General features: G+C 43.9%; 1 protein-coding gene across 1 annotated transcript in view; it reads left to right on the top strand.

The window, feature by feature from the left end:
- The window catches only part of ADARB2 (adenosine deaminase RNA specific B2 (inactive)), a 468,076-nt gene that overhangs the window by 197,585 nt on the left and 246,799 nt on the right, over positions 1 to 23,692 (top strand). The window lies entirely within an intron of this gene.

A 23,692-nucleotide genomic window follows, 5' to 3' on the forward strand; every position in this document is an offset into this window, starting at 1 on the left:
GTTCACGTCTGTAATCCCAGCATTTGGGGAGGCCAAGGCTTGAGCCTAGGAGTTCAAGACCAGCCTGGGCAATGTGGCAAAATCCATCTCTGCAAAATAATAAAAAAATTAACTGGGCCTATAAAAAAATTAACATGCCCCTATAGTCCCAGCTACTCGGGAGGCTGAGGTGGTAGGATCACCTGAGCCAGAGAGTTGAGGCCGCAGTGAGCCATGATCATTCCAGTGTACTCCAGCCTGGGTGACATTGTCGAGAGAGAGAGAGAGAGAGAGAGAGAAAGCTTTGGAATTGAGAATTCCATCTGTAATGATATTTGACTATTGCTGATTTTGCATAAAAATCTTTCCGTGTTCTAGCCTGGTTTTAGATTAGATCCCAGTGAAGAAGGGACAGTAGAGGGGTGGGGGAGTTATTGGTCTAAGATTTATAGTAATTACAAGAGAATCACAAAGGACTATAAGGTCATTGATTCTACCTTTATCTCCAAGGTCTCCAGATAGACGTATGCATGTGAAATTCAACCAAGAAATGATTCCCACAGTTAGTTTAAGACAGCTTTCAAATTTGAGCTTTGGTTTGAAAATAAACATTTGGCAATAGGTGTCCTCAGTGGTTGAAAACAATAGCCAGAAATCGCTTTTGGTGCCAGGCGCTGTGGCTCACGCCTGTAATCCCAACACTTTGGAAGGCTGAGGAGGGAAGGTTGCTTGAGCCCGGGAATTCAAGACCAGCCTGGGCAACATAGTGAGACTCTGTATCTAGAGAAATATCAGAACATTTTCTGGGTATCAGGGCAGACACCTGTCATTTCAGCTATTCATGAAACGGTGGCAGGAGAGTCACACGAGCCCAGGAGCTCGAGGCTGCAGTGAGCCGAGATTGTGCCACTGCACTCCAGCCTGGGTGACACGGCAGAAAGAAATTGCTTCTGCAAATGGGATTTTAAGGCAGTGGAACCTCAGAAACAATGCAAGTATTAAAGCACAATTTTAAGAAGCTCCCTCCTTGACAAGAAAATAGCCAGGTCCGTGGTTTTGTGCCACAGATGTGGCTTTAGCTGATGCCCATTTAAGATAAGCTCCCTCGCCAGGCTCTTGTCTGAATTCCCCTTTCCATTTCACAGCTGTTACAGTGTTTTCCAAAAGGGCTCTGGAGCTTAATTTGGATTTGAGCACTTTTGAGCCTGCACGGACCTAATGAAAAACTGCGTATCAGCAGTCTGGTGCCACTTACACATCCTTTCCTCAAACAAATAATCTAATACCTCTTCTGTGAGTCAATGAATTTATTAAAGACAAATAATCAGGCCTATCTGCAAATCCTGCAGAATCCAGCATTTTGACTAAATGACATTTAGCCAAGTTGTAACTCTAATGGCAAAGAAAACAGTAGCAGCTCGGGCTTAAACCTCTGTCCCAGGGTGAATATCATTTCCAATATCCTGCACAAATTCTTTAAAGGATTTGTGCCTGACGAACCCCCGAGGCTTTCTTCAGAATTAGTTAATAGTGAGAAAGCATCGAGCTAAATTTATTGGTTATAGTCCCCCATGATTGCATAAAAAATAAAATTAAAAGCAAGGCTCTGAAGCATAGTTTATCAAGCTTGGGAATGGTCTCGTCTCCGACAGTGAGGTCATAAAAGCATATTAGTGACCCCCCGATGGAACGTGTTTACTGCAGAAGTCAAAGAGATTGATCATTTTACCCAGGAGGTGGCATTTAGCTCAATACACTGTTGCTGTTGGTCTGGAAAACGTACTAATGACCGAATGCATGCTACACAGTGAAAGCGGAAATGAGCCACAATTATGGAGGTTTTTATAGACCGCCTGGCTCCTCCCAGATGCCACAAAATAGGGCCTGTTTATAGACTGATCTTCTAGAAAAGCCCAAACTCCTCACTCAGCTCCCCCAGCCTTCCTGGTGAGGCTCAGGGACAGCTCAGCCAGACGGCTTCGCACCTGAAGCCAGAGGAGAAGGAATGGCCTCAGCAGAGCCAGGGCTCAGGGCTGGGCTTTCAGGCGCTCTCCAGCCTTCCAAGGTCTACTAAGATGTCTTAGGGACTGACAGAATAACCACACCTTCTTTCCTCTCGGCCGGGTCTGGTCTGGCTTCTTCCTCCTGACTCCAGGACCTCCTGAGGTTCCATCACCTAAAACGAGCTCCTCCTCCACAGCCAGCACCTCTGAACCCGCTGTGCTTCCTTCCTCTGTAGTAGCTTTGCCTCCTGTCCTCCCATTCCCATATTTGTTTATGGCAGCCCTGCCCCTCCTATGGGAAGTCACTCGCAGCCACTGGAAGAATTACTGAGTAACCCCCTGGAACACAGAAGCACTTCCATCTCAGCCACCTTCTTGGGCAGCTGTGGCAGCAGGGCACGGGGTAGCTTAGGCAGTGGTCATTGGTCCCTGAGTGCCACAGGTTGGGAGCCCACCATCCAGGCAGCAGATCCAGATTCTGGGGAGGACCTGCCTCCTGACATCCTGACCTCCAGCCTGCAGCTGGCCACCAGCTCACTGTGTCCTCACACAGCACAGATCACAGAGGGACGAAGCCAGGGCCCTCATGTCTTCTCTTAGAAGGGTACTGATCTCATCACCAGGCCCCATCCTCATGACCCAGTTGCCTCCCAAAGGCTCCACCTCCTAATACCATCCCTTTGGGGTTTGGCTATCAACACAGGAATTTAGGGGACCCCACAGCCAGTGCATAGAAGATACTTACAGCAAGTATCACCCAACATTTAATTTTCCTCTTTTATGAGATGAACACATTAAGAATCTCCATCTCCCAGGGCTGTATGAACAGCCAAGACTGTGCGCAGTGGATCACCCAGCGCCCAGATGGTCCTCAGTAGATGGAGCTGCCATTCTTAGCATTATTCTGGTCTTCTTTCTAGAAAGGCATGCCTAGACAGTTGCCAAAACTGACGGAAGAGCATAAAGCAATGTCCTGCAGAGGTCTACAGGTGTCTGGGGTTTTGGAAAGTGAGCCTTAAACATGAAATACCACAGTGCAGGAACTGAACAACCTGTAGGCTTCCTGCTAGACCTGAGGCTTTGATCATCTAGAAACTTCCAACTAGCATTTCCCCCCAGAAACAAGAAATCTCATGGGCAGCATTTCCCTATTTCAGAAGGGTTGCGGGAGAAGTTGTAATGAGCCACATGACCGAACCGAAACTTTTATCAAGAAATTCACGTGTTATTAAATTTCTTCCTGACCAATACAACAGTATTATTCATTTCTGCCTGAAAACCATTCCAAAGGATCCTCATGACAGAGAGTGGACACACCCAGTAGGTGAGGTGCACATCGTCTCCCCAAAGACACGGTCATATGTGCTGTTTCTCTTAAAATCCTAATAGATCATCAGATAAAATAATAACCAGATAATAGATTATGAGATTTTAAGAGAAACACCAGAAACGATTAGGTGATTTTTAATGTGTGCTCTGATTTTGATACCAAGAATGGAAAAAGTCATGGAAAAGGATAAGTTGAAAGATTATTTATTACCTTTTCTGTAAGATCACACACACACAGAAATAAAACACGATGTAGCTTCTGGTTTGGAGTCTTCCTAACTCAAGATGTCTGGAGTGCAGAAGGTGGGGCCAGGAATGGCAGAACCACGGGTGTGAGGAGTGGCTGCTGTCCCCAGCCGGGGCATGGTGAGGGCAAAGGCTCAGGGCTGGGCAGGCTAGGGTTTCAATTCAGGCAGAACAAGTCTTTTCTGATGGAAGGTGTGTGTGGATGTGAGTCAGACAATGCCTTAGGGAAATCATTTCGCCTCCCTGAGACTCAGCTAACTCAACCATAAAACTTCCCTGGAAAGGAGAATTGGCATCTAAGTTATTTGTTGCTACAAAAAAAAAAAAAGGCCCACTTTCCGTCTTCTTCGGCCTCATCATCACATACACATTTTCCAGTACGCAGGATGCGGGTTCAATGGGGCAACACGATGCTTGCAGTCAGGTTGATTTGTTGTTGGTGTGTGTCTCTGTGTTTGTGTCATATGTGTGTACATGTGTGTCTGTTGTGTGCATGGTGTGTGTGTCGTGTGTCCGTGTGTGTCTGCGTGTGTGTGTATGTGTGTCTGGGGGTGTCTGTGTATCGTGTGTGCACGTGTGTTTGTGTCGTGTGTTTGTGTGTGTGGTGTGTGTGTGTGTGTGTTTGCATTTCTAGAACCTGGGTCCCAGATTCAGGCAGGGATTTCAGCCCAGTGCACTTTCAAAAAAGAGTGCACATGTGTGTCTATGTATGCCTGTGTGTATGTCTCTGCATGTGTGCCTGTATGTGTATCTCTGCATGCACGTGTGTGTCTGTGTGTTTGCCTGTGTGTGTCTCTGCATGTGTGCTTGTGTGTGTGTCTGTGTGTGTGTGTGAGTGCATTTGCATTTCTAGAACCTGGTCCTAGAAATTTCAGATTTCAGGCAGGTATTTCAGTCCAGTGCACTTTCAAAAAAGAGTTCCAGGCACAGCATGAAGCCGGCAACAACTACCCCCTTCTATATTAATAGCAAAAAAGGAATACTAAGAGTACTTTTTAAGAATGTTTTAAATATTGAAAAATATGTAGTTTTATAAAAATTCTACTTCAAGATCATTGTTTTTCTTCTTTTGTCATAGAGACTGTCCTGGACTGACCCACCTGCAGACTGGCATTTCACAACAGCTGGCCAGTGTAGTCAGGCAAGCAGTCCATGATATTTCACCACCATGGTAAGAGCTCCATGTGAACGTTGAGGTCCACACACATGGGGCCCCACACAGGGCACAGCCAGCTGAGTCAGGGGTCTCCAGAAAGACTCCCTAACAGGGCCTATTTGGGTACATAACACACACGGGCACACATCTGCAGTGAGATGTGCACTCAGACATGCTCAGAATTTCCAGAGCCAGATGCAGCATTTCCCATTAAGGAGTGGAAAAAGTAAGGGCTGGGCTGAGTTTTGGAGAAACAAAAGGATCGGCTTCTTCATGGGAGAAAATGGTGTGTGCAGGTATTGCCTGGGACAGAGCACGCCCATTTGCAGTGTGAGGGCCACTCTGGATGCAGTGGGCTCCGAGTCGAGGAATTTAAAGGGGGGTGGAGCCGCAGATCCAGGACCTCAGCATGGAAGGGAAGGAACCGATTCATGCAATAGAATCCAATACACTGAACATGGCCACCTGCATGCCATTTGTACCTGCTTCGTGAAACACTGGCAGAGTGGAGAGTTGGGGCAGAGTCAAAAACTCCTACTCTCTGGTGTGTATTAGGCCATTCTTGCATTGCTATAAAGAAATACCTGAGACTTGGCCATGTATAAAGAAAAGAGGCTTAACTGGCTCACCATCTTGCAGGCTGTACAAGAAGCAAGATGCTGGCATCTGCTTGGCTTCTGGGGAGGCCTCAGGAAGCTTCCAGTCATGGCAGAAGGTGAAGGGGCAGCAGGCATGTCACATGGCAGAGCAGGAGCAAGGGGTGGGGGCAGGACTACACATTTAAAGACCAGATCTCAGGAGAACGCACTATCACGAGGTCAGCACCAAGCAGATGGTACAAAACTGTTCATGAGAAATCCACCTCCATGATCCAGTCACCTCTGCCCAGGCCCCACCTCCACACTGGGGATTACAGTTCAACCGGAGATGGGAACACAGATCTGAACTATATCACAGCCCTTTACGGAAAATGTTTGCTGACCAAGATCTAAATTTTGATGTATAAAAGTGATACAATGAATGTGAAGGGCTCACAGGTGCTGAAAGTGGGACTGGAAGGGAATCATCTGCTTTTGTGCTTCCCCGTGACTTACCAAGGCCTTCAAGAGCACAGGGAGGTCTCTGGTGTCCAGGAGTTTGAGACCAGCCTGGGCAACATGGCAAAACCCTGTCTCTACAAACAAAAAAAACGAAAAAATTTAGCTGGACATGGTGGCATGTGTCTGTTGTCCCAGCTACTCAGGAAGTGGAGCCAGGCAGATTGCCTGAGCCTGGGAGGCAGAAGGTGCAGTGAGCTGCGCTCCAGCCTGGGCTACAGAGTGAGACCCTGTCTCAAAAAAAAAAAAAAATCTTTCTCATGAAAGCCTGATATTGCGTAATGCACGATTTTCTTCCTAAAAATTAAATGTGTATGTGTTATCTTGGGGAAAATAATTTAATGACTCACACTCTAAATAGTGGAGACAGCTGCTGTATTCTTTTAGATTTTTCCTTGAATGTGCATACGATACATGTGTTTAGGATTAATCTCATTTCTATTCCTTAATGCTTTCTCCAAAAGTTATTTAAAACATAATTAAGATAATATGCTAGATTGCCACAAAAAATAAGGAAATGCATAAAACGATGACAGAAAAGAAATGGCACCATATGCTCATGCTATTATAGAGATCTCTCTGAAATGCAGGCATCTTACCAAAATTTATTGAAAAATCATTCTTCCTTGCATGCTTAAGGATTTTTAATGCAATAACCAGACCACATGATCCCGTTTCTTTTTCTAAGTGTTGTGAGAAAATAAAGGTTAAAGTAACGCAGGTGAGAATGCTTGAAACTACACAACTTGGACTTCACCCTGACACCCAGCTCATGCACTCGGTGACACCACTCAGACTTCCACCCACAGGCCAGAGGCCGCAATGGAGGTAAGACCGAGGCCCCTGCGAGCGGGTGGCAGGTTCTTAATGGCAGCTTAACTCCTCTTCAAATACAAATTTAGTAGACTTGCTTCTAACATGGGATGCTGTGTCGCTGATTCAAGCCTTGGAGGGGTGACACAAAACCTTACCGGGAATCTCCAGATTTGAAGGAGGCCTGTGGCTTGCAAAAGCACCATTTATCACTTTTGAGAGACCATGAGTGTGTGGGTTACCTGTGTGCACACATTCATACACTTCTCCAGAGTACAAAACTAAGCCTTCTTTCCCAGGGTGGGTGTACGAAATTTAAAATTAGAAACACTCCAGGAAGCGAAGGGTCTTTAGCATGATTGGCTGGACAGCTGTGGGAGACGCCGCATCACAGACTCCCTGCCAGGGCAGCAGGGGCAAGAGGGGCCAGCCCCCCACCGGGGCGGGCGAACGGGAAGCCGCCTTTCTCTGTGGAAACAATGGCTTTTGGGTCAGTTCTTGATGGACCCAGGTGGGCACCATGTGGCATCCTTCCCTGCCAGTTTACCTGGTGGTCAGTCAATGATCAGCCTCAGTGTTCTGGAAGTTTCCTCATGACTGCAGTTTTCATGTCAGATCTCACCAGGCTGTTCCCACGGGTATTACGTACTTTGACCTACTTTGGTACCGGGTGCAGGGGTGACCCTTCAGTGAGGCAGAGTTCTTACAAACAAGAGAATGAAGCCTTAATCCTGTCCTCTGCCCAGTTGATTAGCGAATCAAATGGCTTTGTCTTTAGTCGAGACACTGAATTTCTGCCCTCCAGGTTCTTGTCTGTGAAGAAAAAAGAATTCTGTTTTCTAATCCTGAAATGCCCAGTGGGGAGAAATGATATATATGGCAGATTGGCTGAAGGACATGAAGTCCATAAATTTCCTCGGCTACTTTACATTTTACCCTTGGATCAAAACGGGCTACTGGTGAGCAATGTATTTGAGCTGTCTTGATTGGGCCTCTCTGGAATTGCTTTCTGCTAAACTGATTTTTGCTTTTTTTCATTTTTAATTGAGTTAAATATAATGGTAATAGACACATGAATTGGTTTGTGTACATGCTGGGGGGTAAGAGAGAGAAAGCGACATTCTAATGCAGATTCTTGAGCTCCACCCCCAGTGACTCTGATTCAGGTGGAGCCCAGGACTCTGCATTTTACCACGCTCCCCAAGTGCTTCTGATGCTACTGGGCTGTGGGGCACATTGAGGAGAAAGCTGCCTTTGAGAACCTGGAGAAAGTGCTGGATAGTTAACTCTAGAAAAAGCATGCATACATGCACACCAAATTCTGTGTCTAATTCTAGGAGACTGAAAACTGTTTCCCTACTCACTAGCAAACTAAACTCCCCCTTTTACTGCAGGAATGTTTAAGCTGCCCAAACACACCACCATCACTTCTTTAAAAAGGTGCACTAGAGAATGTCTCTAGGTTTCAGAGACAGCCCAATAGTGCTTTTCCAGAACAGGTGGTTTGCTTTTATCCCATGATTATTGTGAATCTTGCAAAGGTCAGAATAATTTTTTTGCATTGGCAGCTAGGAAGCTCCTCTCTAAATATGCAGCCCACCTGTAAAGCTGGACGAGATTAAATGTTTTTGCTGTGCACCTATTTTACTCCTCTTTTATTGGCCTAATCAAAATTGTTTTTGCTACAACTCACCCCAAAAATATTTTTACCCTTTTTTGTGATAGGTATTTAGGAAAACCTAAAGATGTAATTAACTAAATTATTATTTTATGTTCATAAATAAGTTAACATTTAGAATCAGCCTATAAGTATCAAGATGCATTTGGGAATTGCCACTGTTTTTGTCATGCGGCCCTTTTTGGTAGCTATGTAAACAGAATTTCTACTGGAATAATTGCTTCAAAGTGATGCCGATTCTACTTCTATAACTTTCCAAAGTCAGTGAAAAACACACCAGCACTTTGATTCTGTAACACTAAGGTTACAAAGTCCTTAGAGCTCATGGAGAAAACTGAAATAGCAACAGAGAACAGACAGGTCCCTGCACCGGGGTGAGACGAGAGGTTTGTGGGCAAGAACATGGGTGGGATGACGGGAACAGGGCTCTTCAGTGCTGGGCCCAGGGGAGGCACTGCTCAGAAGCAGGGACCCAGGCCTGACAAACAACTCCAGCTCTTCAGAGGAACTCTTGAGTCTAGCTTTTCTGCATAGAACTATACAAAAAACTCTCAAAGCAAATGATGCCTAATAAAATATGCTGTGCAGTTCATATACAACCTGTATGCTATCATTTTGTAGTATCAGCTGATTCAGAGTTAAACCATATCAAAATCATTTATTCATGTAGTCAGAGAGGTACCTATGTTGGTGAGTGCGTGTTGAGCAAGTGATGAGTAATGAAGGAGTGTTGAGTGATGTGTGAGTAACAAGGGAATGATGATGAGTAATGAGTGTGAGTAATAAGTGAATGATGAGTGAGTAATGAGTGATGAGTATGAGTGATGAATGACTTACGAGGGAGTAATGAGTGAATGGTGGGTAATGGGTGAGTGATGAGTAATGAGTGAGTAGTGAGTGATGAGTGAGTGATGTGTGAGTAACAAGGGAATGATGATGAGTAATGAGTGTGAGTAATAAGTGAATGATGAGTGAGTAATGAGTGATGAGTATGAGTGATGAATGACTTACGAGGGAGTAATGAGTGAATGATGGGTAATGGGTGAGTGATGAGTAATGAGTGAGTAGTGAGTGATGAGTGAGTGATGTGTGAGTAACAAGGGAATGATGAGTGAGTAATGAGTGGGTAATACGTGAGTGTTGAGTAATGAGTGATAAGTATGAGTGATGAATGAATTATGAGTAATAAGTGAGTGCTGGGTAGTGGGTGAGTGTTGAGTGATAATGAGTGACGGTGAGTGATGAGTGAGTGAATGATGAATGATGAGTAACAGGTGAATAATGAGTGAATGAATTAATGAGTGAGTGAAGAGTAATGAATCAGTGTTGAGTGATGAGTGAGTAATGAGTGAATGATGAGTAATAAATGAGTGTTGAGTAATGAGTGAGTGATGAGTGAATGATGAATGATGAGTAATGGGTGAGTGATGAGTGAGTAGGGAGTGAATGATGAATGATGAGTGAGTAACAGGTGAGTAATAAGTGATGAGTGACTAACGAATGAATGATGAGGGAGTGATAAGTCAGTGATGTATTTCTAAACAACATCTTTTGATTTTGGTAATTTCGGAAATTTATACAAAAGCATATGTACATAACTTATTGTGTTTTACTTCTTTGATTCAACATTGTTTTAGTGAAATTTATCCACGTTATTGCATGTGTCATGTTCTATTTGAGTGGAATTTGAATGTTTTGAACACATTAAAATTTTGAACATTTATTCATTCTAACATAGATGGATGATTTTCACTTTTTACAAACAATACATATTTTTTGTATCCTGGGAGTATCTCTTGTTTATAAATGTGTAAGTGAGATTATCTTGTCATGGGCCATGTGTATTTTCACACATGTGAGATCACTCCAGTTTTCTTTTCTTTTTTTTGAGACAGAGTTTCACTCTTGTTGCCCAGTCTAGAATGGTACAATCTTGGCTCACTACAACCTCTGCCTCCTAGGTTCAAGTAATTCTCCAGCTTCAGCCTCCCAGGTAGCTGGGATTACAGGGGCCTACCACCACACCCAGCCAATTTTTGTGTATTTTTAGTAAAGATGGGTTTCATCATGTTGGCCAGGCTGGTCTCAAACTCCTGACCTCAGGTGATCCACCTGCCTCAGCCTCACAAAGTGCTGGAATTACAGGAGTGAGCCACCACACCCTGCCCAAAGAGTTTTCCAACAGATCTACTGACTTATACCACCACAAACTCTGACTGAGAGTTTCTGTTTTTCCACATACACACAAACAATTGGATTTAATGAGATTTTTTTTATTTTTGCCAACCTGGAAATTTTCATTTTCTCTACCTCTAAAACTGAGTTATCCTCTCCCATCCTATCCAGACACATTCTCTTTCATGCCTCAACTTCCATGCCCTCCAGGATGCTGTCTCCACCTCATCAACCAACATTGAACTCCATTCCCCTTCAAATCCTATGGAATTTATACTTTAAAGTGGTTATCTCTACAGGTATCTCAGGAATGTAGGTGGGATCCCCTCAATTAACTTACAAATGATTGGAGAGTAGAAGTGACATTTATATATAATTTTATTTCCCCAGAACGAGTTGTTTGTGAAATCAAATTTCAGATTGAAGACAGATTTAGGATTAGTGTCTAAAAAGCATAACTGGTGTTTGTGTCTGTGTGTACATATATTTGTCGTTAATAAATAGTTTTGAATCCATTATTAGAGAAAGAAGAACAGTAAGTATTTAGTACAACTCAGAGGAACTAATAAATTAGAAAATGGTTTGTAAATTGGCCTTTATTTTAAAAAGCTCTTTCTCTAAAATTTGTCTCAGTGAACAAGTGTTTTCTGCATATTTCCACAAACTTATTTAGGAATTTTTCATGAGTCTCCAAAAATGGAGAGGAACATTTTTAAATGTGCAATATTTCATATGATGAAAGCAGTATAGACAAATGGCTTGGGGCACGAACTCCCTAATAAGGAACACCCTAATTGATACTCAGACTCCATCAGTTAACATCTGTGCTTCCTTGTATATTTAGAGGTCTGGATAGGTATTTATAGCACCATGACCCAGTGGCAAGGATCTGGAATGCAGACTCAGAGGACCTTAGTCCAGCCGTGCCTCTAGCTGCACCTGTGACAGTGACAGTGATCCTGTCACTGGCTTTTGGATCTCAGACATGCTCCTTAAGTTCTATAAGCCTAAGTTATCACATCAATGAAATGGGATAATGATAATAACACTTGACTTGGAAGTTGTTGTGAATGTCACACAACATCCTTATTAATATCCTCATTTTGCAAGGAGAAAACCAAGCTCATGACAATTAAGTAATGTATACAATGTATCACCATGAGCATCATCATTGCTTTCATCACCATCATAGTTATCATAATGTCTCAGCCTAACAAGCCAAAGTACACAGTGATTTCCCCATTGTTCACAACCCAGTGTGCATTGCTCTCCATATGAGGAAAGTTAGGTTACATGACGATAATGGTGGTAGTGATGATGATGGTGATGCTGATGATGTGGATGATATTGATACTAATTATGGTGATGATGACTATGATGATGATGATGGTGATGATAATTATGTTGATAATGAAGGTGATTATGATTACTATGATGATGACAATAATGATGGTGGTGATGACAAGGATGATGATGATTGATTAGTATCATCAATGTTGATACTAATGCTGGTTATGATAACTATGATGGTGATGATGACAATGATGATGGTCATGGTGATAATGGTGATGATGAAAATGACAGTGATGATGGTGGTGGTGTTGATACTAAGATGATGTTGATACTTATGATCATGGTGATGATAATCATGTTGATCATGAAGATGATTATGATTACTATGATGATGGCAATAATGATGGTGATATGATCATGTTAATTAGTATCATCAATGTTGATACTAATGCTGGTTATGATAACTGATGGTGATGATGACAATGATGATGGTCATGGTGATAATGGTGATGATGTTGATACTAATGATGATGAAGATGGTGGTGATGATAATGTTGGTGATGATGATGGTGGTGATGATGTTGATACTGGTGATGGTGATGATGATGGTGGTGATGGTGATGATGATGGTGGTGATGGTGATGATGATGGTGACTATGATGATGATGGTGCTGATGACACTGATGATAGTGATTATGTTGATACTAATTATGGTGATGATGACTATCATAATGCTATGATAATGGTGGTGATGATGATGACAATAATAATGATCGTGATGATGTGATGATGATGATGCTGATGACGGTTATAATAGTGATAATGATGATGAAGATGATGGTGTTGATACGATGGTGATGATGACTATGGCCATGATCATGGCAGTGATGGTGATGACAATGATGATGGGGATGGTGATGACTGGTGGTGATGATAATAATGTTGCTAATGATGATGACGGTAATGTTGATGACAATGAGAATGGTGATGGTGATGACAGTGATGATGATGGTGAGGATGTTGATAACGATGATAACAGTGTGTGATGACGATGATGGTGACGATAATATCAATAAGTATGATGACAATCACGTTAATAATGACAACCATGATAAAAGTTTGTACTTTTTATCTTATTCCGACTAATGGCATAAAACATTTCTAAAGCTCATCGAAAGCTTACACATCTTAAAGACTGAAGCCAGCTCCAAATCTTTTTTTTTTAATTGCATTTTAGGTTTTGGGGTACATGTGCAGAACATGCAAGACAGTTGCATAGGTACACACATGGCAGTGTGTTTTGCTTCCTTTCTCCCCTTCACCCACATTTGGCATTTCTCCCCCCAGGCTATCCCTTCCCAGCTCCCCCCCACACTGGCCCTCCCCTTTTCCCCCCAATAGATGAAAAATGAGAACACATGGACACAGGGAGGGGAGTATAAATCTTTTCTAAGACTATGTTCTCCCAAAATGTAGCATTGGACTGGAATTCTATTCATCAACCTGGGTATAAATGTTTAAACCCATTGCATAGTAGCATTGTATTGGATTTATTTTCATTCGGCAAAATAACCTCTATGATACTTTTTATTAAATTCAGAAACTATGAGCTCTCCTTTTGTACTTAGCACAGTAGAAATCCTCTGAGGAGTTCTGTAAATAAATGTAAAGGTGAACTATTTGATATACAACTTGAATGTTTCCTCTAGCATGAATCTTCTCACTGGTTACTTTTCATCGGTAATTATCTTAAAGCCATGTGCTTTCATGGAAGAAGTATTCTTGCAAGGTTGATTTTGTAGCAGACTTAAAGGAGTTCAGATCACCAGTTTCTACTAATAATGATAAAAAGCAGTTTTCAAATCAGCCAAATCATGTAAACTGTGGTCTAAAAATTATTTTAACCAGAGTCAAACTATTTAAAATTAGGGGATAATCCAAGACTTCCTACTAAAACATATACATAAATTATACCTCTGTTTCGGTTGAGCATTTAAAGTAGAAAAAAGAAGAAAACCCAGAAAATCTTTAAATCTTTGCTATTTTTAGCAAGAGATAACTCCATATTTTCAAAATAGGACAGACTGTAGTTTGGAGAATGGGAGATGGTTTATCTGGATGCCGCACTAACCCACCAGGTATAGTTCTACTAGATTATTTATCGAGGGAGGTTTGGAGCACATGGTAGGCATTTAGGAGGTCAAACCCCCCCACAACTCACCCCTTTGGCTGAGCCTGAACTTTGTATTTAGGAATCAGACAGTAAGCCTAATTCCATTTATTTGTACAATTATTTAATCACTCTAAAATGACACATTACTGTTGTCACCTGGATATAGTAAGTTTGCCATACTTCAAAACAAAGTGTAGCTAAAAGGTACTCAGCAGTTGGTGTTCTGCCAAGCTGGAAATAACGTTTAACAGGCTTTTAATCTATTGTGTGGGTTATTGTCCCCAAGAGGGCTGTTGCAGTCCACAGGTTTGAAAAATTAGAACAAAGGGTCATTTTTGCTTAGCATTCATAGCTGGTGGTGTTATTATTGCGGCTTTAGTAACCAAGCAGTGGTTCACCAAAAGTACAGCATCTCCATTTACCATCTATACAAATATTTACATATTTCATCGTAAATAAACACAGAAGTCCAGACGACACTATTCAATTGAAAGTAGCTGATTGACCTCAGACCCAGAAGGAGTCTTTTCAGAAGGAGACAAGGACATTGTCTGCGGGCTCATTTCTTCAAGATTTTAAAGTCTATGTATAGGATTTTAAAAATGCAAGAAAATATACTTAATATTTATTCATGTTTGTGGTTTTGCTAACTTTTCTACTGAATACCTAAAATTGGTGTCCTGGGTAAGAAACCATGGAAATGGGTCATTCTTGTCTCTTGTAAAGCAGGTACTATGCTTGGCATAAGAATGCCATATTATGCCATACCTAGAGTAAGAATACTTGGATTCCATGTCTCCTTTGCAGATTAAAGATAGGATCACACCAGTCTTACAGTACGGTACTCTCAGCACTGAATGACAAACTAACCCTTGGTAAATTCAGGAAAGAATTAATGAATTGAGGAAATAGGCTTAGAGAGATGAGCAAGAGGATCATGAATCAAGTGTGAACTTGTACTCTGATTCCTTAGTTAGTTCACACTTTGTAGCTCACAGAGGAAGAGACCATTTGCCATCATTTTGTCCTCTGAATCTTTATGTATTCATTATTGTGACATGAATCTATCAAGGTCTAAAACTAGACTATGTCTACTTAATACAAAAATAAACCCAAAGAAACAAAAAGATGGAACAAAGCTACTGGCTGTGAATTCGCACTTAAAAATTGGGAATTGAAATGTTTCTGTAACCTGCACCACCTAGTACTTTATAAACACCATAAATACTTTATTATCCAATAGCAGAAATGAATACTGTGATAGATACTATGTTGCCAGAATTGGAACCTCGATTTGATTTCTGAGTCTGGAGCCAATGTTACTCACTTAATCAAAGTGTGCACAGGTGCAGCTTCTGACTGTGAAGCACAGAGAGCCAGGCCCCAGCACCGGGCCACTCCCTGACTTGCATTCCTGCCTCCATCGGTGGTGTAGTCCCAGGAGACATGCTGCACCTGTGCACGAGTGCTCTCAGACCACCTGCTAGTCTTCTAGGGCTGCCAACAGAAAGTCCTGCAAACCTGAGGGCTTGAAACAACTGGAATTCATCCTGTGCACGGGTGCATTAGGTGGTGACCATTACGTGGTTTCAAAGTTCTGATGAAGCATTTTTACAACTATTGAATAGCAACAGAAAATATCATGTCACAAACTTTAAAAATGTGCTGTGGCCTGTCCCTTTTAGGGTTTTGAAGTCACAGTCCTTCTTGGGAGCATTTCGTGTGGCCCTGCTCAGCAAGTGCTCCCATCGAGGCCTGAGCTCTGGGTCGGTAGCGGCCTGTGTTTCCAGCTCTCCGGGGCTTCTCATGGTACTTGGCATGAAGTCCAAGCACATCACCTCAGCCTGCAAGGCCCTGCCCTCCCTCCTGGCCTCCTTTCCCACCTCCTTCCCTCCCTGCTCCCCTTTAGCTGTCTTGCCTACCTTCTGACTGTGAAGCACAGAGGGCTGGCCCCCAGCACCGGGCCACTCCCTGACTTGCACCCCTGCCTCTATCCGTGGTGTAGTCCCAGGAGACATGCTGCACCTGTGCACGGGTGCTCTCGGACCACCCGCTAGTCTTCTAGGGCTGCCAACAGAAAGTCCTGCAAAGCTGAGGGCTTGAAACAACTGGAATTCATCCTGTTATCATTCTGGAAGCCAGAAGTCCAGATTCAGGGTGTCAGCACGGCTGCACTCCCCTGAAGGCTCCAGGGGAAGATCCTCCTGCCCTCCACTCTCTGCCTTAGAGTCATGTGGTGCTCTTCTGGGTCCCTTCATGACCCTCTTTGATAAGGACACCAAAGATGATAAGGACACCTTTGATAAGGCCCACCATATGGATCGTGGGCCCACTCTACTGAAGTAGGGTCTCGTCTTAACCAGCAAGAACCCAATATCCAAACAAACTCACATCCCGAAGTCCTATGGGTTAGGCCATCAACATGTATTTTCAGGGTGGGACACCACTGAACCCATAACCATCACTGTCTCTGAAGCCCCTCCCAGCCACTCATTCTCATTCTCATCCCATTACTTGGTCTTACTTCTCTGTGTGGGGCTTACTGTTCAGTTATTATCGATGGTTTATTTTGTCGTCTGCAGCTATACCCTTTCCGGTGTTACCCACTGCTCAGTTCCCTCAATCTAAAAGCAGAGACTTAGTGAAGAGTTGTAGGACGAATGAGTGATGCTTGTATCACAAAACGATTTTATCAACAACTATTAAAGGCCAAGAGAGATACATAACAATAACTCTCATTTTGTAGCAATTTATAAATTAGAAGTAGCTTTCTGCTGTCTGATCGTCTTTGATTTTTACAACAATCCAGTTAGACAAGCAAGGGAAATTTATCTACTTTTTAACACGAGAAACGGCAGCTCAAAGAGGCAAGTCACTCAGCCATGAACAGCGGAGACAGAAAGGTCTTTCCATTGCGATTTCTTTTTCTTTTTTTCTGAAACCTTGCTACAAACAAGCTCCTTGCCTTGTTGAGGGGTAGTATGTGTACACAAAAAGATAAACATAGGGTATGGCAGGCTCAGGGCCAAGTGTAGGGGCAGGGACTTCTCCAGACTGTGGGGCTCATTAAATCTGACTTTGTTTATGCCATTTTTACTTTCCACAAAAACAGCGTGCCTTGGTTTGGGACTCCTTATGAATTGGCCCTGCTAATTGTCAGGCAGGATGACTGCGGAGCTGACAAAACGGTGAACCAAAGAATGGGCTTTTCTGAGTCATTATCAGGATTTTCTTAACAATTCAAGGGCAGCGAGGACATCTGTAGGCACATAAATGCTGGGTGTCAGTAAGATTGTAAAACTCTGCTTAAATAAAAGGATCCAAAATGGTTCCTAAAAAGAAATAACAGGCCAGGCACCGTGGCTCATGCCTGTAATCCCAGCACTTTGGGAGGCCAAGATGGGAGGGCAGCTTAAGCCCAGGAGTTCCAGACCAGCCTGGGCAACGTGCTGCAACCCTGTCTCTTAAAAAAATAAAAACAAATAGCTGGGTGTGGTGGCCACACCTGTAATCCCAGCTACTAGGGAGGCTGAGGTTCGAGGATCGCTTGAAGCTGGTCGAGGCTGCAGTGAGCCATGATCATGCCACTGCACCTCAACCTGGGCCACAGAGCAAGAGCCTGTCTCTGAAATAATAGATAGATAGATAGATAGATAGATAGATAGATAGATAGATAGATAGATAGATAGATAGATAGATAGATATTATACAATTGTGAGGACTACAGAAGGCAATTCCTCTGACTGGTTACTTTTAGATTGTTCCTAACAGATATTAAGTACTCTACCATAACGTGAACTTCAAGTTCCTATTCCCTCAGCATTACAAACCTGTAGGGTTTAAACTTGGCATCCTATCTGCTGATGTGTGTAGTTCAGGAGATAACAGGGGTATTGAGGTTGGAAACAGAGAACCAAATTCAGCTCTGATTCGTACTTTGATGTGTATATTGCCTTGGGTGAGCCATTTAATCGCTTATTTAAAAAACAATAGCAGGCTGGGCACAGTGGCTCAGGCCTGTAAACCCAGCACTTTGGGAGGCCAAAGAGGGCAGATCACTTGAGGTTGGGAGTTCGAGACCAGCCTGGACAACATGGAGAAACCCATCTTTACTAAAAATACAAATATTAGCTGGGCTAGGTGCTGCACGCCTGTAATCCCAGCTACTCAGGAGGCTGAGGCAGGAGAATCGTTCGAACCCGGGAGTCAGAGTTTGCAATAAGCCAAGATTGTGCCATTGCCCTCCAGCCTGGACCACAGAGCAAGACTGTCTCAGAAAAATAAAATTAAATTAAAATAAAAATTAAAAACAGTAGAAAAGGGACCTCAGAGGATTTTTCTCAGAGGTCATTTGAACTTACCTTGTTAATAGTTAAGTGCTTACAGATATAAGATTATTCTATCATTTAACATACCACTCTTAATTATGATTTCCATATAATTTATGATGTACCATTGCCTGCTATTGCTGTCCCATTACTGCCTCTCTGAGTGATGGAACCCTGTTCTTCCTCCAGGGCAGGTTCCCAAGGCATGTCCTGGGTTCCCAGCCTTCCACTCATGGGGCTGGTGTTGGGCTTGCTTCTCTTCCTAGGCCTTTGCTAGTGTTGCTTCTCCTCCTAGGAACTCCTGGTTCTTCATGTATTCTCCGATGACAGCACCTTGCACAGGCTCACTTACCTGACAGCTACTGTGCGCTCCTGTTTATCGTGGAACTGTCAGCTACAAAAGTGACTGTGCATGGTCGTCACCATGCATGGACAGGTGCATGGACAGGTGCAAGGTTGTCCCTGCCCTCGTGATGTGATGTATGTGGTGTATAGAGACTTTTTAATTTAAATGTCCCACAGCATTTTATCTCCCTCTCATTCAGGCTCACCAGATGTTTCACCCAAGAAAGACGCCAAGAAAAACTGTTTTATCCTAATTCACTAAACTCATCCAGCGTTTCTTGCGTACAATTATGTTGGAGTCTTTTCTTCCTTACATATTCTTATTCTAGGCTGCAGAAAGTGCTGGTTTGAGTTCATCTTACCTAGAGACCAGGCAGGTCAAAATAAGAGTGGTGACTTTTGCCTGAGAATGGTTACTCAAAAGCATTTTCCATCTTTATAGTTTCCCTCACGGTTTAAAAAACTCTGAGATTGATATTGCATTTCTTCTGCTAATGCAAACAGAAAACTGGAAACCTGTGGATCCGCTGCCAATGGGCAAGCACATTAGGTCGTGGTTGTGAAGGCATTTATTCCTCTGTTAGATCAGAGGATTCTGAGAAATGTGGCCAGATGACCTGGGTAGATCCACTGCCCTAAGTGCACAAGCTCCCAGAGACATGTGGTCACACCTTCCCGAAAGACAAAGTCAGATGCATCCGGGGCCTCCACGAGTGCATGAGAAGCCGATCAATGTCTTACAGTTAAAATATCAGGGAGTAACTTTAGCCAAGAAATGAGCGAGTTGAGAGACACTTGGCTGCAGTGCTTCACGCAGCCCCGAGAAATCTGGCAGCGGCAAGCCTCACTGATCCAAAGTGTGCAGTGGCGCCTGCTGGCACCTGGCCAGGAACCCATGCCCCCTGGAGCAGCACAATCCATCTTCACCTTAGTGGAGGATGCCTTCCAATTTCTCTCAAAAAGGAGGGCAAACACTGTGTGGTAAGGTCTCCCCAACCAAATGGGAATGTGTTCCTGTCTCATCCCGATTTGCTGACCAAGAAGAAACCATCTCCTTCTAAAACCAGGCGCTGTCAGACAGTATCATCAAGGACTGCAGATATGGGAGTGTTTTCCCGCAAGGAAACACAGACACAGATATGCCGCTAGGGAGCATGGCTCTTCACAGACCCACGCAAGCCCAGTATTCACGGAGAAGACGTGCGTGCGGGGAGGTGCACAACGCAAGCCCAGTATTCACGGAGAAGATGTGCATGCGGGGAGGTGCACAGTATTCCAGCGTGAAGAGTGAACGTGTATTCGTTAAAAAGAGAAGTCCTCCCTTTCACATCTCCCAGTGTTCAGATCTTTCGTGGGGTGCAGGACTCATTGATCACTGATCACTGATCGTTTATCCTGCAGCCTGGCCACACCCAGCCCAGCCCATTCTTTGGTGGGAGAGGCTATTCCAGTGTTCCAGCCTCCCACCAGGGCCATTCGGCCACTTGTCTATTTTTACACCAATCCAGTAATGCCCTCCCTGAAGGTCACTCTTTAGGAAAGGCCTTAATTAAGATTTCTGCCTGCAGCAAATTGTAGGAACTGTAATGCATCACACGAGCAACCTAGACACAGGTCACTGGCCACTCAGACCTCATGAGGTGTGAGCAAACATTTCCATTTTCACTTTGCTGTGGGCCATTGTTGAATATACTTAAAAAGGCAGTGCCGACCGTAGGATGCTTGTACGTCCTTTTTTAACCAAATCAGAGATAATTTCTCTATCTTTTCAAAGAAAATGCTTGCCTCGAAAGTCTACACTAGCTTATACATTATGAAATAGTCAGATGTTTAAGAGAAATTTTAATATATAAAAAGTAATGGAATGGATTCTTTACATTGAATGCCTTCACAAAGCAAACCAAGAAACAGATATATGACTGTCTCTGGAAACTTCCACAATTTTGGAAAAATTAAAAGCTGGTATATTAATTTTTAAATTAGTACAATGGAAAGACTTCTGTAAAGTCAATGAATTCCCTTCTATCTGTTTTTTCTTTTTTCTTTTTTCTTCCTGCTCTCTGGAATCATGCCAAGCTCTTCTCACACCCGGGCACTTGTTTTAACTCTCAGCAGGTGAAGAGCTACCACGATGCCTTTGTTTTTCTCACCACTTTTGGCTCTTCAGAGCTGTCAATCTGTATTTAGTTCACACTGGCCTGAAAACATCAATTGCAAAACCTCTTTTTGCACATTTTGTAATATTTAAAACTTTTCCCTAAACCATGTCCATTGCAGAACATATATATACTTTTTTTCCTGCTTTATTTCAACTACACTTTAGGAACAAGTCAGATGTCCCAAGTGGTGTTCTAGGACCTTGACCTCACCTGACCCTTGGCCCAAAATGAAGTGTGAGGTTACGGCTTTGCCCAGAACCCAGGGCCAGGAGCAGGTCGGGGAAGGGCATGGGTGAGCCCAGAGTCTCCACTCACCAGCGGGCGCTTCCTCTCCTTCCCCTTGGGAGCTATGAAAAAGTCCAGCTCCCAGACCAGCAAGGGCTTATCTTGTCAAATTATATTTATGAGCAGTGCGAGTGTCTGTGTGGAGAATGTTTATTTAGTCTTTTGTTTTGGCTTCTTTTCAATAACTTGCAACCAGAGCTCAAGTAATTTAAATGTTACTGGGGTTCCCAACCCTTATGTTGCATCAGAATCACCGGCTAACCTGATACACCTTCACCCGAGTCTCACCCAGTCAGAGATGGATTTGGTTTGATTTTCCAGGTTTGCTATCCAAGGCCTTGGCCAAGGGGAGCGGGGCTAAAATCCAGCCTCCCCAGTGTCCGGGCTCCCACGGCACCCATGCATGCATCTGATGAGCCTCTCTGGTGGGGCCCAGGGCTTGGCGACTTTCTAGAGTTCTTGCAGATAATTCTGATGCACGATGAGTGCTGAGAGAGAGCACAGAGGTAACTGAGAACAGAGGTTCATGTGTTCTCTCTTCTTTTCTTTTCCATCCTAAACCAGTTACATGTACTTCATCTATCTAAATTTCAGTGATGTTCTGTCTTTTCTTGGCATTTTAAATTTGGGGATCACTCGCACAGGTAAATCTAGATTTCTGTCCCTTCCTGGAATTTCTGGCAGTCCTGGATGCCTTCCCACGTGCTAACAATGAGCTGGGGTGTTTCTGGTCAGTCCCCACCTGTCCTGTCACCCCAATTCTCAGCCAATGCTGATGACTGGCCATCACGGCCGTCATTACTCTGGTCAGTCCCCACCTGCCCTGTCACCCCAGTTCTGAGCCGATGCCTGTGGCTGGCCATCATAGCCGTCTTTACTGTGGTCAATCCCCACCAGCCCTGGTCCCCCCCAATTCTCAGTCGATGCTGATGGCTGGCCATCATGGCCATCATTACTCTGGTCAGTCCTCACCAGCCCTGGTCCCCCCCCCAATTCTCAGTCGATGCTGATGGCTGGCCATCATGGCCGTCCTTACTGTGGTCACTCCCCACCAGCCCTGGTCCCCCCCAATTCTCAGTCGATGCTGATGGCTGGCCATCATGGCCGTCCTTACTGTGGTCACTCCCCACCAGCCCTGGTCCCCACCAATTCTCAGTCGATGCTGATGGCTGGCCATCATGGCCATCATTACTCTGGTCAGTCCTCACCAGCCCTGCTCCCCCGCAATTCTCAGTCGATGCTGATGGCTGGCCATCACAGCCATCATTACTCTGGTCAGTCCTCACCAGCCCTGCTCCCCCCCAATTCTCAGTCGATGCTGATGGCTGGCCATCACGGCCATCATTACTCTGGTCAGTCCTCACCAGCCCTGCTCCCCCAGTTCTGAGCCAATGCTGATGGTTGGCTGTCATGACCATCATTACTTTTGTACAGCTGCTTTTTCTTCTGTAATAATGTCTGTATACCCATATTTCTGTCAAAAATAAAACACAGACCAAGGAAAACACAGTAGAATATGTTTGTATAAGAGCAGCCCCGACTGCTTACTGCACAGCCACAGCAAACAGCTTGCTGAGCTCCGGCCAGACTCAGCCAGACCCCAAAGACCTTGGTGTTTTTAATAGCTCGACCTGAAATGTGCAGACTTTTTGTCTGTATTGTTCCACTCTCCAGGTTATTTACTTAATTATCCATCTAGAGTTACCCATGTAGAATATATTGATGATCTGGAATTTAGAGAGAATAAGGCAATAATTAAGAATTCTACTTATCATCTCCTAAACAGATAAACCTGGAATAGATGCCATCTAGAAAGCTTCTCTGAAATGTGCTTAACAACACACACACAGGCGTCCACACACATACACATGCACACACACATTCTCATTGTTTCCTCTAACGAGGTTTACAGTATAGCTTGAGGTAATTGGCCCAACCACAAAACTCAAAGATAAATGAGTAGCCGATGTGGCACCTCTAGGATCTGTGCCTCTCCTCCCTTCAATACGGCTGTACACAGGCCAGAAATACAGCACCTCAGAGCTTCCACCAGCTGAAATAGATTTTAATTCCCTGCCAGGCCTTCACAAACATTCAATTGCTGGAATCCAATGATGCAGTCAGAAGAGGGAGGGAGAGTCATATATTTTATTTCTCACTGGATGAAACAGGAGTACTCCAAGCCAAGGCCAACATTTTGTCAATTAGAATCACATCGCAAGTCTGAATTAGAATCGTTTCTGGTTTCAAACACACAAAGTGGGTGAGACAGAGGAATTAACACAGGGATCAGGACCGCCTCATTCTGGCCTCAAACAATTCTGCAAAGCCTAAGCCTTCACTGTGGATGGAGCGTTATTATTCCATCCTCCAGGCACGTGTCACCACCAGGTGACAGGACAGCAATGGACGAGTTAGTGTTTCAGCCTCGCGGATCACACCAGGGGACACATCAACTGTGCCTTTGGGGCTTGGGACATTTGGTGGACTCCTTTGCCTCCTCCCACTGTGGTGCTGTGTGGTGCCTGCATATCCCCCGCATGCTGACGTAGGTACACACCTACACGTATACCTGCATCCACACCTGTGTCCATGCCGCCTACGTAGGTACCTATCTACAACTACAAGTGCAC

The sequence above is a fragment of the Callithrix jacchus genome, chromosome 7 (genome assembly GCF_049354715.1).
Source record: "Callithrix jacchus isolate 240 chromosome 7, calJac240_pri, whole genome shotgun sequence".
In the NCBI taxonomy this organism is placed as follows: domain Eukaryota; kingdom Metazoa; phylum Chordata; class Mammalia; order Primates; family Cebidae; genus Callithrix; species Callithrix jacchus.